Here is a 15,292-nt window from a genome sequence, read left to right as displayed (position 1 = left end):
TGCCAGTGTCGCAAAAGCTCATTGGAACAGCTTTGAGCCAATAGAATTAGAAGAAGTGTGACGTCGTCAGTTGTTTGGTTAGGAGATACACAGCTACAGTCAAAAACATTTGGATTTAATTATTTTTATACAATGTTTACACACTTAAATAAATTAAGGCCTACATAAAAATATGTTGCTAAATATATTTATTTTAACTTGACGAAACTAACTGATCAACACGTAGATGACGAGAAATTCCATAAAAGTAATCTCGCCAATTCCCTGAAATTATTATTTTAAAACTATCAAAGTATGTTATGTAATCACCATTCAAATAGCTATATACTGTATCAACACAAACAGTAAATAATATGGAAGAGGTTTTTATGTATTTTGCATTACACACACTTATCCCTGGAGTGACATGATGCAGTCCAGCCTACTATAAATATGTTCCGGCCTTTTCAGCAGCTCCGTGTATGACTGTATGTGTATGTGTACTTTTCTACTTTTATTTTTCTATTTTTATTTATTGATCACTCATGTGAATTTCCCCTTGGGATTAATAAAGTATCTATCTATCTATCTATCTATCTATCTATCTATCTATCTATCTATCTATGACCACTTTTTCCACATTGGTATTACACCGTCTTGGAGATTGTTGGAGGTAATAGCAGTTAAACTTTGGACAGTGGACATGCAAAGCATTTAAAGTTTGTAACTGCCTTCCCTATGTTCCCTTCATTTGTCTGAGTATCACTTTCTTTATCCGCCTCAGTTGTTTTTGCCTTTGTCATGTACCCAGAAGTACAACCTTCTTTTGTGTCTGACATGGAACTTCCTTTCTTCCCACAGGGCCAGCCTCATCTATACTGTACTGTATTACTAAACCACAGTTTAATTTATGCACGGACGGCGGACGCATCGAAGCGCATGCGCACTGCACCGCAGCGCCCCAGAGTCAAACCCAGCGGCTTCCTAGAGTCAGTAGGTGGCGCCCAAACAACACAACCTGTAAACTAAACTTGCTCTAATCCACTGTGCCAGCAGTCGGTGTCAGCAGAGGCAAAGGAGTCACGGCTCTAAATGGAAAGAGCTCAACGATTTGTAATACAAAACTGAGCCCTTGGTTCCCAGAGTCAGTGCATGGCGCCCAGACACCACGACCTGTAAACTACACCTGCTCTAATCCACTGTGCCAGCAGTCAGTGTGTGTAAGTTGAGTATGCTTCCTAACAGTAAACGACTTCTACCTAACGACACAGCCACAGAACAACAAAGACGAGACCGCATGGATAAAAACAATACACAGAGGCTCCTACGACGCGCTTCAGACACATCAGAAGCAAAGACGTCACAGCTCCACAATGAAAGAGCTCAACTAACGGAAATGCAAAACGAGCCCGTATGGATAAACACACTGAACGAACGCGCCCACAACGCGCTTCTGACACAGCAGAGGCAAAGGAGTCACGGCTCCAAATGGAAGGAGCTCAACGATTAGTAATACAAACACGAGCCCGTATGGCTATGACTTGTAAACGAGCCCGTATGGATAAAAACAATGAACGAAGGCGCCCACACAAAGAAACCGCTTTAGTACAAATATGTTTATTTAATTAAATGAAAACTTTACCATGGCTACGACCTGTGAACTAAACCTGAGGTAAAGCGTGCACGCCAGGTTGTACAGCCGCCCGAACGCGACCACCCACACCACCGCCCCGGATCCGCCGCCATGGTCACTTCAGCACGCGAATCCGCCGCCGTCATCAAACGACTTCTCGCTGACGACACAGCCATAGAAAAACAAAAAAGAGACTGCATGGATAAAAACAATAAACGAAGGCGCAGATGAGTCACAGCTCCAAAAAACAACCGCTTTAGTACAGATATGTTTATTTAATTAAATTAACTTTCCCAGGATGCATGCACTCTCCATGATATTTCATCCCTCCAAGTATCGGAGGGAACAGAAAGTGATTGCCATTCTTGGATTTGCGATTCTTTCGAGAATCGCGGGCTTGCTGGTCTTTAATAACAAAGAAATGAATTAATTAACAGGACTACTATGTAATGTGTGCTACTGTGTACCATGGCTAATTCTAACTTTGCAATACATTATTCTGTACCTGATGCCTGTACAAGTATAGCTATATTATTGCAAATCCTTCCATAGATAATTTCTTCATATGGTGCAGGCATAATAATATTTCATGCTGGTCATGAAATTTTCTGTAATACTGAAAAATACTCACAGACCTCCAACCTATCATCACACCACAGCACCACAATGTTGCACATACCTGTTACTGGCCTTTCTTTCAGAATCAGAATGACTTTATTTGCCAGTACTTAATGTAAAGGAATTTGACTTGGAAAATTTGGAGCTGCTTATAACATAACATAACATCACATACAAATAACATAAATAGCTTACGTTATAAAGAAAAACTTCAAACTTCAGAACAGTACAATTATAAATGAGATGTGCAAATGTGAGTGTGTAGTGTGTATGCATGTGCACACACATACATGTACACATACTGTAAACACAACTTCATACAGTATACAACAGAACACATGAATATACAAAGAAGACAGGCTAAGTTACTGGTTTGAGAAGGTTATGGCTCTGGGAAAGAAACTATTGAGGTGTCTGTATTAGTTTTAATTCACTTTAAGCATTTACCACAGTGGAGTTTTTGGAATAAGTGATGAGCTGGGTGAGATGTCCATGGTCATCCTTTTGACATGGTTAGTGACATGACATGTACACAGGTCTGACACGGATGGAAGGGCACAGCCAGCTGTTTTCTTAGCAGACCTCACCACACACTGAAATTTAGATTTGGAGTGAGCCATTGCTGAACCAAACCAGACCACAGTGGACTATATGATTAGACTTTCAATTATGGCTTTGTAAAATTGAACTATGATTGGCCTGGATATAGTTTCATTAGTTGTTTAGTTTGAGGGCCGTTTTAATGTTATAGGCACAATGGGCACTGGCCGGGGGCCCCAGGAGCACAGGTACACACAATGTTTCTGATGCCTGTTGTGGACGTTATAGGACGCTGTTGCCCCGTGAAACCCAACAGACAGATGCTCTGGACACAAGATTAAAAGCACTAAGCAGATTTTTAATCTTCTCTTTTCCAAAATAGTGCCTCCAAAGCACCACATCCACCAAGCACACAATAAACACCAAATCAATACAATAATTTTCCTTCTCTCCTCCCAGCAAGCTCTGTTACACTCCCTCCCAACTCCGGCTCGCTTTCTGGGTCTCCACCAGTCCTTTTTATAGTCCTTGACCTGGAAGTGCTTCTGTCCTTCTGTCCCCATGACTTAGGAGTACTTCTGGGCTATATGGGAAACAGAAATCCCTGTGTCTCCCTGCAGCGTCACCTGGCGGCACCCATGGTACCCAGCAGGGCTGTCCAGCCAAACTCTATATCCCATAGTGCCCTGCGGGAATCCAGGGCACTGCTATGCTGCAGGGAAGTCGCCATCTAGTGTCCTGGGTGTATCAGCCGGAGTGAGCTGTTTCTGTTTTGCTATCAAAACAGGGGCTCAGTGCACTACTTTGCCCTGGGGCCTATGATGCTGTTTAAAATGGCCCGGCTTTTCTGTACAACCTTCTGACCCTGCCTCATCGGCATTAGTGGATTTGACTCTCTGTGGCTGCTGGACGGAGCAGAACTGTAAAACACTGGCAGTATTTTGTTCACCCTGGGTATTAAGAGCTGGTAACGTTTTGGTTACGTAATATTGCATAGTAAATTCACTACACATTTAATCCTTTCATAATAGGCTACAAATGATCTACATTCTAAACCTTAGAGCCACCTATGAAAACAAAGTAGTGGTGCTAAGTTACAACTTCTTGTTGGCTGCTAAGTTTTTAAGTACGCTGACGCTGACTACTCAAGTCGGGAACCAATGCAGTGTTGTAAACTTAACGGATAACGGACCTTTCTCATCTGTTATAAATAAAGGAGTTATTTTTGTACATCACGCCGCATCCTCGCCCAGCGCCGTTGGTTTCTTTTCATAACCTTTGCTTTCACATCAGCACTTCGTTCCTTTCTTTTACTTTTTGTGTCCATTTTAAAATGGTTAAATCTAGTGAGTGGGTGAGGAAAATTGATGGATGGGTCGTTTCAATTTCATGTGCGTAGGGTTTTATCATTTAGGGAGGGGCTTCCTCGTTTATGTGGATACCTGCAATTGAAGTGGGGTTATACCATTTGGGTCTTTTTATAGATTTAAAAAAAGTCTCAGCAATTATTTATATTTATTTGAAATCTTGTACAATGTACCTCGATTAACCTAAAGATGCCTCCGGCACACCAGGGAATCTTTGGGAGTTTTCTGATGGCGACTCCACCCCTGATAGGAATTACAGAAAAGGTGTTTTTCCTTCTATCAAAAAGTATTCTAAATCAGCTTCCAAAACTTCACATATCCGGCATTCGGAAAAAAACCCAATTTACTAAAAGTCTTCAACTTCTTTCCAACTGTAATGCTGTCAAAAAGGCAGTTCTTTATGTAAATTTTAGGCAAGTACAGGACAGTTAAGTACATAAAACTTGTTTAAGTTAAATCAATTTAATTCAACTGTGTATAAGGACTATAGAAATTAAGGATTTAAAAAGTCAAAATTGACATAAGCCGCTCTAATTCGATGTGTTCATAAGAAATGTAATGATTTATTCCATAAAATGGAAGTAAATCATAAATGACAATGGTTGTGTCAGATATTTGAAGTATTAAAAATGTGTGTATAAACTTAAATGCTTAAAGTATAAATATTCTCAGTTGCAATAGAAATGTGTCGTTTTTCACTCTGACAGATGACTGCAGGACTAGTCTCTTCTAAAGGATTCAAAAATCAATAATATTTTTGTAATTACTAACTTTGAAACAGTCTACAATACACCATGTACTTATGTTTGAAATTTGACTTTTTTAACCTTCAGGGAGTGGCACTTAGAAGACTATTACCAGTGGCAAAGAATCAAATATCAAAATATTATCATGTTTATAATCAGCAACCTCGAAAAAAATTATAAAACACTCCACATCCCTATACTGCCAAACCCCATTTTTTGAAAGTTTTGTGAAAATGAGTAATTTGTCCCTTCAAATCCCAACAAAGGGCAAACCCTCTGAGTCGGTTGATGTGTCATGCAGAACTAAGTTCATATGACTATTTTTACTGAAAACAACTATTGGTTTACTCTTTGTCACAAGGGTGTAATTTCCTGCACAAAAACCGATACAAAATGGCCTGACAATGAGGAATTTTTGGGTCTAGAGGGCTTGGGGGTAACCGAAAAAGCTCAACGTCATGTATAAAAGATGAGTCGAAGGGTATATCGATATGTGTATATCGATATTTCGTAATGGTAAGTCAGGGGGCACCAGACCAAAACAAAAAACAAAAAAAACTTAAGTGATTTAAAAGTTTAAGTAATTCTTAGTACTAGGGTGTTGTACCGTGTTAGCCATTATGAATGTAGAGAAAAGCCAAGCAAAATGACACCTTTTATTGGCTAACTAGAAAGATTACAATATGCAAGCTTTCGAGGCAACTCAGGCCCCTTCTTCAGGCAAGATGTAATACAGAAACTGAAGTTTCCTATGTTTATATACACACTCTAGGACAAGAAACAACATTGGTAAATATTTAAATGAGAAATTTTGTATGTAAAAAATTAATAGATTCATTCAGGCTAGGGTTAATTTAGCAAGAGAGAAAAGAACAATGTATTGTCAAGATCTCTGGATAAGATAACTGTCCAACAAAGTCTTTTGAAGTTTGTAATGAGTTTTTTCAAAACAATGTGGGTCCGTAGACAGGCTGTCTGTCATTCTGAGAGATGTAAACAATCCTCATATCTGGCCATAAAACTCTTGTCTTTATTCAATCCATGTTGTAAAGTATTAAATTTTAGCATGAGTTTAACTTCCCATTCTTTTCTCTCTTGCTGTGTTTTGAAGTTGCCCATAAGCACTGTGACCTTAAAGTCCTTCTCACAGTGTCCATGGCTGTTGAAGTGGGCCGCCACAGGAACATCTGTGTTGCCATGTTTAATGTGGAACCTGTGTAAGTTCATTCTCTGGCGGAGTGTTTGTCCAGTTTCTCCCACATAGAGTGCAGTGTCAGGACATTTCATGCAGAAAATTAGGTAGACTAAATTAGATGATCTGCAGGAAAATGATCCCTTGATGTGATGTTCAAGTCGGCAGTGTGGTATAACTATACGGTCTGTATCATAGATGTGGGCACATGTTTTGCATCTTTTCTGTAGGCATGGAGATGTGCCATTTTCTGTTGGTTCACTTAGGGAGCCTCGGACAATTAATTGTTGAAGGTTTGGTGGTTGTCTGTATGCCAGGAGGGGAGGTTCAGGAAATACATTTTTCAGTGTTTGGTCATTGTTTAGTATTGTTTAGTAGTAATTCTTATGAACACAAGAGCGTTAAATTTGAGTAAGGATAGCATAAAATAGGTGCGCAACTAGAACAGTCCTTGAGGCGGATTATACCACTGCTAAAGGAAAGTAAATTGCTTTTGTTTCAACTTTTTAATTTGACATCTAAGAGAATTATAGAGAATTATGTTATCATAACTAGTCAGTCAGTCAGTCATTTTCCAACCCGCTATATCCTAACACAGGGTCATGGGGGTCTGCTGGAGTCAATCCCAGCCAGCACAGGGCACAAGGCAGGAACAAATCCCGGGCAGGGCGCCAACCCACCTCAGGGCACACACACATACACACCCACACACCAAGCACACACTAGGGACAATGCAGGATACATAAAATAAACATTCCCATTAGTTAAATTCTTGAGTGAGGTGTACCTGGGTTCCACATAGGTGATGGCTCAGGTCTTTAAACAGCTAGGATGTTGACAGCCATCGCAATGTTGGGACACCGATGACAAGCCAGCAGGCACTAGGCAGCAGATGATTATTATGAGCTGAGAGTGTGCCAATATCGGGGGATCTTTGGAACATCGACCAGAAAGAATGGCATACAGAGCAAACTATTACTTTAAAAATACAGTACCAGTCAAAAGTCTGGACACACCCAGAAATTGTCATATTTTTGATATAAATTGACATCTGTTTAAATTAAGATATCACTAAATTGATTTAGAAATACGGCCAGCACATTACTGGAGTTGCTAATGGCTATGAATGCTTGAAATTACTTTTCAAATTCATCATTCACATGTGACTGCAAAGTCTGATTTTCAGCAGCAGTTCCTTCAGTATCCAAATGGTCAACTGTCTTAGCTTAGCCGTAAATAGTCATTTTAAATCCTAATTTGTTGTTAGAGAAACCTTTGTAGTTGCATTACTACTATAGAAGCCTGTTATCATGTTCATTTAGGTTGCAAGGTACTGGCATTCCTAAAGTTCAGTTCTGATTTAAAAAATTGCAAAATGCAACAATTTTCTCGGGAAACATGTCAGTCTATTTTTGGGGTTCACGTCCCAGGTCTTCCTTGCATGGAGTTTGCATGTTCTCCCCATGTTTGCGAGGGTTTGGTTTCCTCCCACTATCCAAAGACATACAGGTTAGGTGAATTTAGCAACACTAAACTGTCTCTATTGTGTTTGGTGTGTGTTTGTGTGTTCACCTGACACCCTAGGTTCCAGCACCCAACAAATCCCCCGAAATCCCATCTGTGGACAGAGTGTGGATTAAGTGGGTTGGAAAATGACTATTTTTTTCTGTTTAGAATGGAGGGCATTCCATGTGACAGACTGGGAAGAAACCAAAGATTTCATACAAATACAGTGCATCTGGAAAGTATTCACAGCGCATCACTTTTTCCACATTTTGTTATGTTACAGCCTTATTCCAAAATGGATTAAATTAATTTTTTTCCTCAGAATTCTACACACAACACCCCATAATGACAACATGAAAAAAGTTTACTTGAGATTTTTGCAAATTTATTAAAAATAAAAAAACTGAGAAAGCACATGTACATAAGTATTCACAGCCTTTGCCGTGAAGCTCGAAATTGAGCTCAGGTGCATCCTGTTTCCCCTGATCATCCTTGAGATGTTTCTGCAGCTTCATTGGAGTCCACCTGTGGTAAATTCAGTTGATTGGACATGATTTGGAAAGGCACACATCTGTCTATATAAGGTCCCACAGTTGACAGTTCATGTCAGAGCACAAACCAAGCATGAAGTCAAAGGAATTGTCTGTAGACGTCCAAGACAGGATTGTCTCGAGGATCAAATCTGGGGAAGGTTACAGAAAAATTTCTGCTGCTTTGAAGGTCCCAATGAGCACAGTGGCCTCCATCATCCGTAAGTGGAAGAAGTTCAAAACCACCAGGACTCTTCCTAGAGCTAGCCAGCCATCTAAACTGAGCGATCGGGGGAGAAGGGCCTTAGTCAGGGAGGTGAACAAGAACCCAATGATCACTCTGTCAGAGCTCCAGAGATCCTCTGTGGAGAGAGGAGAACCTTCCAGAAGGACAACCATCGCTGCAGCAATCCACCAATCAGGCCTGTATGGTAGAGTGGCCAGACAGAAATCACTCCTTAGTAAAAGGCCCATGGCAGCCCGCCTGGAGTTTGCCAAAAGGCACCTGAAAGACTCTCAGACCATGAGAAAGAAAATTTTCTGGTCTGATGAGACAAAGACTGAACTCTTTGGTGTGAATGCCAGGCGTCACGTTTGGAGGAAACCAGGCACCGCTCATCACCAGGCCAATACCATCCCTACAGTGAAGCATGGTGGTGGCAGCATCATGCTGTGGGGATGTTTTTCAGCGGAAGGGACTGGGAGACTAGTCAGGATAAAGGGAAAGATGACTGCAGCAACGTACAGAGACATCCTGGATGAAAACCTGCTCCAGTGTGCTCTTGACCTCAGACTGGGGTGACGGTTCATCTTTCAGCAGGACAACGACCCTAAGCAAACAGCCAAGATATCAAAGGAGTGGCTTCAGGACAACTCTGTGAATGTCCTTGAGTGGCCCAGCCAGAGCCCAGATTTGAATCTGATTGAACATCTCTGGAGAGATCTTAAAATGGCTGTGCACCAACGCTTCCCATCCAACCTGATGGAGCTTGAGAGGTGCTGCAAAGAGGAATGGAAGAAACTGGCCAAAGATAGGTGTGCCAAGCTTGTGGCATCATATTCAAAAAGACTTGAGGCTGTAATTGCTGCCAAAGGTGCATCGACAAAGTATTGAGCAAAGGCTGTGAATACTTACGTACATGTGATGTCTCAGTTTTTTTATTTTTAATAAATTTGCAAAAATCTCAAGTAAACTTTTTTCACGTTGTCATTATGGGGTGTTGTGTGTAGAATTCTGAGGAAAAAAATGAATTTAATCCATTTTGGAATAAGGCTGTAACATAACAAAATGTGGAAAAAGTGATGCGCTGGGAATACTTTCCAGATGCACTGTATGTCTTCTACCCTATTGAGAAAAGAGGACAAAGATGGATCAAACCAGAGTAGAAAAAGAAGGGGAAATCCCAGATGCATTGTGCAACATAAGGAGGTCAGAGAGTGTAGTTTGAGAAAACAACACCTTACAGGCCCTCATGGCTTCTTTCTTAAAAATAGACAGCAAATACCAGCATAGTCTGAAACTGAGAAAACACGATTTCGGGATGCTGACTATTGTGATGCTTTTCCAGTCATCTTCTGTCCAATATCTGTGTTCTTTTGCCCAATTTATCTTTTCCTTCTTTTATTTTCCAGTTTCAGATATGGGTTTTTCCTTTGAAACTCTGACTTCAGAGTCATGGGAGGAAACTGGAGGTCCCAGGGAAACCCATGTAGACACAAGAAAACATGCAAACTCCACGTAGTGAGGACCTTAGACCTGAACTCACTGGCATAGCGAGTTTAGAAAACAGAGAGATGGAATGATGGTTTATTTCATGGACTGACATCCTATCCATGGCTGAATTCGCCTAGTGTCCTGTACTGCTGGGAGAGATTCTAGCTCTCCTCAAAACATTAACTGGACTGAATACACTTGAAAATGTTATTTTATGGATCACCGTAGCATTCAGGGTTGACTCCTGCCATTCGGTTAACTAAATGTCGAGAGATGTTTCATCCCGAATTAGATTAAGGAAATGACGTTTTACATGGACTGGATTCTGCCTTTTACATAATACTGCATGAAAAAGGATTAGGCACCTTGCACCTGAAACGTTATTACTGTAAAATACCAAGGAGGCAGAGGTCTACTAGGATTCTATGCGCCAGTATTAGAGTTGAAATTATTTAAAGACATGCAGCGCTTTGAGTTTGTAAACGAACTACGTTTGGATACTTTCTATTGCAGGTTTTTGTTTTCCTTCGGGAAACGTTCCCTAATCTTCCTTCAGATCACACTAACTCTTCGTTTCTCCAGGTAATGCTATGCTGTAGACAGAAACCCTACGAACGCAGATAAAATTCGACTAAGCACAACACGTTGATACCGTGGCTTCGACTGAAACGAACGTTTTGATCGTACATGGAAGCCTTCAAGCGCAAAAGAAAACACATGTTCCTGCTACCGTGAACATATAGTGCACACTTAACGTGACCAGTAAGCGAAAAAAACGTAAAATTAAAAAGAATATGTACGGAACGCCGTTTGGGTCAAAAAGTGCTACATCTTTTTTCCTGTGCGTGACCGATTATGATTGATTAACACGTTATCCAATCAGATTCGCGATTGTATAGTCTTCGTCCTGTTATTGGATAGAGCTTTGCGTACAATGCCGCGCGAGCACCATTTGAGGAAGAAGGCAGGAAAATGAGAACATAACAAAGCGAAATCTGTCTATTTGTGTTTTTACCAAATCAATGACTTATTGGGCGAGTATTCATTTATACTATATTGTGTTGTCGAATTTTGTAAATAATGCATAGTAGTTTTAGGTTCAGAGTTATTTTCTTGGCAACTATTAAATACTTATATCGAATTAGTCTCGTTAATCCTGTGTCCTTAACCGCCAGGTAAGGGAAAAAAAACTGACGCTGGCTTGTAATTTATCGATGTATGTGTATATATATATATATATATATATATATATATATATATATATTACAAGATTTATTTAATATAATTGGTCTTCACTTGTTTGATAACGTTACTTTATTAAATCTCTTTGAGAAATCGCAGACGATGTAAGTGCAATTGTTTTTTAACAAACGCATACAGTCGGTAATAACTGAGTGACCTAGCCAATCCTGTACCAAACGTATTAAGTGTATTTTAGGTGGCGTACTGGTTAGTTGTAGAGTCCTCGGGGTGAGTCTCGTGTTGGTATTGCGTTTGCATGTTCTTTCTCCCCGTGTTGTATGTGAGTTTTTCTGGGACTGCTTGTGTGCGCCACTCACTGCCCTAAAGACTGGCTGATGCTGCTAGAGTTGTCTGTATCCTCCGGCAACTCTTAACTGGAGTAACTGTGTGTGAAAATGTGATATTGTATTTCTAAGTAGACTTCTGAACTCTATTGGTGAGTTGATAGACTGTTTATTAATTCTTCATTTTAATCTGCTTGGTCAAGTTTTACTGTTGGTAGGTTCTAGAAACTATTCCTGCAACATAAGACACAAGCAATGAACCATCCCTGAATGGTGTACAGGTACATACTAGTAATAGGTGAATCCTGCTGAATTCACTTCACCTTGAATTTGAGGAAAATGTGTAAATGTTGAGGAATTTTGGGAAACTGCAAAATGCATGAGAGTCAGTGGGGAAGCAGAAACTGGGCCCTTTTTTGAGTGGATGTTAATGATATGGTGGTCTTTTAAGTGTTCTTGATGGCTAGGGAAGCATCTCCAATTATGCCAGACAGATTATTGTTTACAAAAATGTGACCTGAGCTGTGATGCAGCAGTTGTAACCACTGCACCACTATGCTTCCTTGAAATAAAATATACTTTGATTCCTTTATCTCTCTCTGCACCTCCCAAGCTCCTATCAGTATAACTGACTAATATCTACAGAGCCTGTGGAGCAAGGGATCAGCGTTATAACTTAGGGGGCCAACCCTGTCACTGTCTAATATGTGCTACATAGCCAGTAGCATAACGTCCTTAATCTAGCAGGGAAGACCCAACATACAGTGAATCTGTGCAGAACAACACAGCATTTTCCTAATATTCTTGTTATGGTCTGCCCTTGTACCCATCCAAATAAAATACTACAAGGTTTTTTTTTTTTTGTTTTTTTTTTAAATGCATGTGGGGTTCAAATCCATTTGGAGTACCAATCAAGTAATGACATTGGACTTGCATGTGTACACTGTAAATTATTCACAAATGTGCAAAGTAGACCGGGCAGCACTGCAAAGTGTAAGGTGGAGTACACTTGTGCATAAGCAACCCAAATTGGGCAAGTAACACAGATAGGATAGTGACATGTCCCACAACCATGGTGGCTAAAACAATGTGCTATCATGCTGACCTTGGAAAGTATTTTGGGGTGCTGGAAAAAGCCAGCTGTATGATGAATTTTCTTTTAAAAAAAAAAAAAAAGTGTGCATATATATATATATATATATATATATATATATATAATATATTCCCGGCATTCGAAGTCTGTGTCACAATCTGATTGTATGGGTGGTTACCTACCAGGTAACGCTTGTGGTTGGCCAGCAATCTGCTAACATCTGCCACGGTGCCCTCAGTTTGTGAGGAGCAGATCATAGAATGGTTGAAATAGTTTACTGTCAAATAAATGCAAAGAGTACACGACACGTGTTTCGCCCTCATTCTGGGCTCATCAGGTGACACAGACTTCGAATGCCGTGAATGTAATTACCCCGATCTACATGCTGTCAAATAAACGAACCACACGCCGTGGCGCAACGTTAGGGGCATCGCCTCTGGCGCTGACATCCGAGGTTCGATTCCCGAGAGGGAGTGCAGTGGAGTGTGTACACCTGATGAGCCCAGAATGAGGGCGAAACACGTGTCGTGTACTCTTTGCATTTATTTGACAGTAAACTATTTCAACCATATATATATATATATATATATATATATATATAATGTGTATGTATAAAACAAGTTCACCCTCAAACCCAGCAAATTAGCTACAAGTTGCTTGTATGAATTTTGTTTATCAACACTAATACACAAACAGACTGGAAGTTAAATTATTTTGTAGTAGCCAGTTAACCTAATAAGTACATATTTTTGATATGGAAAACGCAGGATCCAGAGAAAAAACAACACACACGTGGAGAACATACAGATGCCACAAAGAGATGGCATTTTGCATTTGTGTTATTGCATGTGAATGTGGAAGTCTACAAATAATGCTGTTACAATAGATTTAATTTCTAATTAAAATATACAGGGTGGCACAGGGAAATGGGAAATTTTGGAACTAGGTGTTCATGACCCTGGGGCGTTGGCAGTTGTTTGGGACCAGTGCAACCTTGTTTAGAACCCCTTGCCATTAGTTATAATGGAGCAGCGGAGTGGTGTGCAATGAGCTTTCGCTGTGAAAGCCTTTTATAAGAATGATGATAGTGTGACTGCAGCTCAAAGGGAATTTTTGGCATCATTATCATTTAGGACGTCATGGTTGTGTCCCGTCTGCTCATGCGATTACAACATGGGTGCGTAATTTCGAACAAACAGGTTCAGCTTTAAAAAAGAAATCCCCAGCTGGCCACTTCACATACTGCCCAACAATCAATGGCAGCTATTCGATAATTGTTTAGAAGGTGTGTCATTTCACGCAATGGTGACATTCCGTGGCCTCCAAGGTGCCTAGATTTCACTGTAATGTTTTTTTTTTCTGTGGGGACATCTTAAAAGTAAAGTGTACCACACATGTCCTGCAGCCATTGCTGAACTGAAAAGGAGGATTGAACAGGAAATCGCTGGGATTCCTCTTGACATGTTATGTCAAGCAATGCAGAATTTCCACAACAGGCTGTCGGAAACATACAATGAATATTGATTGAATATTGAGTACCAGCGTTAATTACATATCCTCTACAATACATTTCATCATTAAATGTATTTTATAATGTGTTAATTCGTGCATTGTACCACCCTGTATTTCAGGTGGCCAACACTGATCCTACAGGGCCACAGATTCATGCTTGCCTTCCTGTCACTTTCTTAATCCGTGACCATTTCTGACTGTTAATTGACTTGTTTTCCCTTTATTTTAATTGCCTTGTATTTTTTATGACTCAGTCCTCTGAATTGCTTCTTTTTTCCTTAAATAACAGCCATACAAAAATGAGTTGTGAAGTGAGTCAGCAGATGACCAGTTAAGTTGGGACCTCAAACCTCAAGTTCCTTGATTAGAAGTAAATTATTTATCTTAATTAAAACCATGACCTGTTCCTGCTTGCATACTGTCACACCAGACATTTCCAAAACTGTTGATTTTGTTTTCTAAGAGCACCATCAGAATATTTTGGGGGCCCAAGCAGATCAACAATACTAAGACCTTTCTTCACTTTCGGATGTTGTATGATTGACACAGGTTAGCTGGTCATGTGGTACTCATTTTGTATCTCATTATTGTTTTATTGCTAATTATGGAAAAAAACAAATGGTCAGAGACTTAAACAGTAAGTCAATTAAAATTAAGGAAAAATGTTAATTATTACCAAAAACTGGTAATTAAGAAAATGGTTACAATGAAAACCTATATACATTGTGGCCCTCCAGAAATTGGAGTTGGCCATGTCTGCAATATAGTACAGTAGTTTTTAGCATAGGTTTGCAAATTAACACAGATGAGTATAATCATTTATGATAGCAACTTTAAAATACAATTGTTTAAATGTGTTATGTTTTGAGGACTCTTTAATGCCGGCCAGTTATCCTTTTAATTTTTTTTACCAATAAGTCTTTTTGTTTTTTGCAGGGTTGTGAGGAGGTGGAGTTCATTCCAACATTAACAACATCAGAAGCAGGAAGTGTAAGACACGAGTCAGACCTGGTATCATCAGCATAAAAGATATTTGATAAAACACTGTGCGGGCAATGAGCAGCTATCACAGGTGAACATTAAATGCAATACATATTACAGACTTCAAGATTTTGAAAATACCAGAGATGAATAGAATATGTTGTCATTCAGCAAAGAGACTGAAGTGTATTAAACATGGGATGTTGTTCTTGCAAAAATGGTAGAAGAGTACCCTATTTATTTATTTTCTAGCTGTGACAGGTAACAAAATAAATTTAAAAATACTAGATATCTCTTGCCCTACATGACCCTTTGGCACCTTTCCTCTGTATCCTCGCATGTCTGAACCTCTCAT

General features: G+C 39.8%; 1 protein-coding gene across 1 annotated transcript in view; it reads left to right on the top strand.

Moving 5' to 3' along the window:
* Positions 1-14,896: 14,896 nt before the first annotated feature.
* Positions 14,897-15,292, top strand: part of fbxl6 (F-box and leucine-rich repeat protein 6) — a 39,166-nt gene continuing 38,770 nt past the window's right edge. Inside the window, exon 1 of the mRNA XM_028818016.2 lies at positions 14,897-15,028. The gene's annotated coding sequence lies outside the window, so the exon portion shown is untranslated. The remainder of the gene's footprint in view (positions 15,029-15,292) is intronic.

This window comes from Erpetoichthys calabaricus, chromosome 13 (assembly GCF_900747795.2).
Source record: "Erpetoichthys calabaricus chromosome 13, fErpCal1.3, whole genome shotgun sequence".
NCBI classification, from domain to species: domain Eukaryota; kingdom Metazoa; phylum Chordata; class Cladistia; order Polypteriformes; family Polypteridae; genus Erpetoichthys; species Erpetoichthys calabaricus.
Note: the sequence above shows the minus strand (reverse complement) of the source record. Positions and strands in the feature narration are given on the sequence as shown.